A 4,574-nucleotide genomic window follows, 5' to 3' on the forward strand; every position below is an offset into this window, starting at 1 on the left:
TTTTAAGAGGCAGTTTCGACAAACGAAGGCATCCAAGAGATCTAGAAGAGAATACGACTTCTCTCTACTTACCAAATTGACATTTGGTAGAGGTATATCCGAATCTTTTTTTGTAGATAGATTTATGATGGATGAATGAGTAGATGATCATTCATGCATATGAATTGTTTTAATAGAATTAGCATAATAAAGTAGATCCGTAGATACTTGTAAAAGAGTTAAATTTTTTTTGTTTTAACACCTTAACGCATCATGAAATCCTTCAATTTGTATCAAAGCTTTGGCTATTTATTATGCTAATTGCAATATTTTAATTATGTGATTTAATTCATAAGTGCTTAGTTAATCTATCTCTTGCAATATTGTGCAATTTTTCTTTCATGATGTTAGTCCTTTTTGTTCAAAAATGTCAAAAGAATTTTGGATATATTATTTTTGGTAGTTCTAAAATTCTAATGTTTGCTTAGGATGTTTAGAACTAGAAGAAAATATAAATCGAGGGTTTTATTCGGATTTATTTGTTGTGTTAAATTATATTTCTTTGTTGTTTTGCTATTTTGCTGTGCTAAATGATGTTTGTGTTGATTGTATAAATTGTTGTTGGTTTGGTTGGGCATGGTTGGGCCGGGCTAGGTAAGGCAGCCCATGGGGCAGGCAGGCACAAGCAGGCATGAATATGGAGAAAAGACCCATGGGTGAGCTGGCATAGTTTTTCAGGCCCATCAGAATAGGCCAGGCAGGTCGGGCATAAATTTTTTTTAGATAAATCAGGCATGAACTTAGTAAAATACCAGTGGGCTCGGCCCATTGCCATCCTGTTCAAGTGATTGAGACATTTTTTTAGAAAAAACAAGGTTACTATTTCAAATCTCAGTTGGCCGAAATTGTTTCAAAATATTTGTATATCAAATATGAAATGTTTTCTGGACATTCAAGTGTGCAAAACAGAAAGGACTAAAAAGAAAACAAGACTGTCTTTAATATCATTATTGTTACATTAATTTGCCAAAACAAAATTACATATTTCATATGACTTATTTCAGTTAAGGCAATTTTAGCTGCATCCAGCCTATATAGATCGAGTAGAACTAGGGTAGTCTTAAGTTCATCAAGTCTCTTTGTAAACTCAAGTCTAAAACTCATCAAATCGACTTCAAACGACAAATCTGAACAGTTGAAATCCGCTTATCTTACGAGTGATGCGTCTACATGTAGATTTTTTTAATTTTAATTTAATTTTGCGTAAAGTCAAGTGGTCAAAAAAGGTTCAAAAAATGAATGCATTAAAATTAATTTATTAACACTTTAATTTTGACCACTTGACTTTATACTAAATTAATTTGAATGTTTACTATTTTTACACGTAGACGCATCACTCATAAGGTAGGCGGATTTCAACGATTCGGATTCGTTATTTAAAACCAATTCGATGAGTTTTAGACTTGAATTCACCAAGGAGCTTGGTGAACTTAAGAACACCCTAGTTCTAACTTGCCTATATAATTATACATAAATTTGAAATCATTAAAACTAGTGCAAACTTAAAAAATTAAGATTAATATATGTTGTTTATATTAATTAAATCGAGTGCATATAAAGTTTGTTTAAGTTAAAATGCTGTTTAGCCTTTCTTCATAAAAAAATAAAAACAATTAGTGATGTTTTCATGAACGGCTAATAGTATTTCGAATGAACTCAACACTATATAAAAGATAAAGATACATCTATAATTTTAATATTTTTTAGTTTGGAAGTACGTCATCGGTTTATTACTTTGACATGATGGCATTACTCTATTAAACAGCTTATTTAGCGATTGAACAATTATTATTTCTATATGTCCATTACATCGAACAGATGACGTTAGGTGCTCAACACTATCAGTTCTAAACCAATAGCGTAGGTGTATACCTTCGCTATTTCAGCGATGACCATCATTTCAAACACCAATAGAGAATTGAAATTTGAACCGATGATGAATTGTTTTCTTGTAGCAGTGATGAGTGCCACATCAACTTAGTAATTGATTTTAACGATGACTTCTTTAAATTAGCTTATTTAAACAAGCATTCAAACAGACTGAATTAATCTACTCAAATTCAAATCAAACTACACCTACATATTTAACTAGTGATAGAAATTGGATCTAGGTCATCCATATAACAATACACACAGTATTCAAACATTTGAAAGCCTGCCACAGGCGATTCTCTAATTTTCATAACACAATCTCTTCACTTTACAATTCAAATCCAACCTTATATCCTCTATCTCATTAAATATGACTCATAATCCAATACCCAAATCAAATATCTAATTTAGCTATACAAATCGGAAACACATATTATAAAGATGTCCAGTTACTTGATATTGATCAATCACAAATCTAAATTGAATTACACCAACTGTTCAGAATCAACGAGACGTAGATCCAAATTGAAGTTGGACATAAAATCAAATGACAATGAATATAAAAATATCTATTTACAAAATATTTCTTTAAATTTCTTTCTCATTTTTTCCTAATTTTACATAATGGTAAAAATGAGAGACAAGTGATAAATACATAGAGTTACAGAGTAAGTGGGCAATGGAGTGCACAAACATGCACCGTGCCGCGTGGCCAGATTTAAGTGGCATGTTTGGATGTGAAAGAGAACATTAATTGCTCATGTGTTTTCATAAATCTCTTACCTACTAGAGAACAAGGACATAAAGAGTTAGTCTATGGTACTATGCATATTACGATTTGTTACCGTGTTATGGCTCTATATTTGAGTTTTTTAATTCTAACGGTCGATCCGAACCGTTCATCTTGTTCTCCATATTAATATGTGTTTGGAGACCAAATTTTACATTTTTTGAAATTTTTTTAGATTTATTGAAAATCACTGTTTTTGGATGGTTCAGAATTTTCAGATCAAGTAATTTTCTAAATATCTAAAAAAATAGTAAATTTTTTTTTAAAAATGTAAAATTTGGTCTCCAAACACATATTAATATGGAGAACAAGATGAATGGTTCGGATCGACCGTTAGAATTTGAAAACTCAAATATAGAGCCGTAGCACGGTAACAACCCGTGATATGCATAGTACTATAGACTCACTCACGACATAAATATCCCCACTTATCTCGGTTGATATATTTAAAGCTTCCACTGTTCCGCACTTCCTCTTGGTGTATATACTTCTTCTATTAATTGCATGAGTGGGTTCATGCTATTATAAAGCAAATTCATTTGAATCAGACTAAAACCAACAGCTTCTCTTCTCCTCATCATGGCCGATCCATCACTTAACACTACTTCATCACTTTGGATGAGAAAGGAGAAGAATCAATAGCACTAAGGTCTCGTCGACCCTTTAATGAGGTACCAAATATTGACGAAGTGGATAGTAAATATAAAGATATAATTCATACGCTCCCAAAGGAAGAACGATGGCAAGCGTGCGTGATGCGAAACTACAAAGGTTTTTGGATATCAGAGAATTATCTTCCCGGCATTATGGCGATGGAGGAGGCTTTCCAGCCTCGCCCGAGTGATGTAATCGTGGCAAGCTTTATCAAGTCCGGCACCACCTGGCTCAAAGCCCTCACTTTCACAATAATGCACCGAAACTAGTATGATTTCTCTTCTCACCCTTTGCTTAAACTGAATCCTCATGATTGTGTTCCATTCACTGAATTTCAATATTCGGTACGAGATGAACAGTATCTCAAAACCCTTCCTTCGCCTAGAGTTCTCGGAACTCATTTTCCATACTCAGTACTCCCAGAGAGCATCAAGACATCAAAATGTCCAATAGTTTATATCTGTAGAGAGCCAAAAGATGTCATAGTTTCCTATTGGCACATGTTCAAAAATTTTCAAGGGTTCAAAGAATCAATTCCTTTTACTCAAGCCTTTGAATTATTTTGTGATGGTCGAATGATATATGGTCCTGTTTGGGATCATGTGGTTGAATATTACATGAAGAGCTTGCACTCTTCTGAGAAAATTTTGTTCCTTAAATATGAGGAGATGATGAAGGATCCAGTAGAAGGTGTAATGAGGCTAGCAAATTTTCTTTCATGCCCATTCTCTGAGGAGGAGATAAAAAATGACTTGGTAAAAGATATCGTCAAGTTTTGTAGCTTCAATAAGCTCAAAGATCTGGATGTCAACAAAAATGAAGGAATAGGTAATAATGTACAAAATGATTACTTCTTCAGAAAAGCTGTTGTGGGGGATTGGCAAAATTACATGACAACTGAGATGGCTATCAAGTTAGATAAGATCATTAAAGAGAAATTAAATAATTCTGGTTTCACCTTTTGAATGGCAAGCAGAGATGATGATGACAGTAATGTACTTCATGCAATGTTTTTTTTTTTGGATTATGTTGGTCTACTATAAGCAATATAATTTTCATCAAGTTAGATGAGGAGCTCGCAATTTATTCATACTTCGGATTAAAACAGTTTGGTTGTTCAGAATGGTTCTGTTAATTTTGTGTTACTTTGGATTAAAACAGTTTGGTTGTTTGATGCATTTGATTTCATTTAATTCAAAAATGTCACATCAAATTTAAA

The 4,574-nt window shown here is 32.9% G+C and overlaps 1 pseudogene; it reads left to right on the plus strand.

Annotated features, from left to right (window-relative positions):
- The first annotated feature begins 3,456 nt into the window (after window positions 1-3,456).
- On the plus strand, window positions 3,457-4,320 carry LOC144546134 (cytosolic sulfotransferase 5-like; annotated as a pseudogene).
- The last annotated feature ends 254 nt before the right edge of the window (window positions 4,321-4,574 follow it).

The sequence above is a fragment of the Carex rostrata genome, chromosome 29 (assembly GCF_964058835.1).
Source record: "Carex rostrata chromosome 29, lpCarRost1.2, whole genome shotgun sequence".
Classification (NCBI taxonomy): domain Eukaryota; kingdom Viridiplantae; phylum Streptophyta; class Magnoliopsida; order Poales; family Cyperaceae; genus Carex; species Carex rostrata.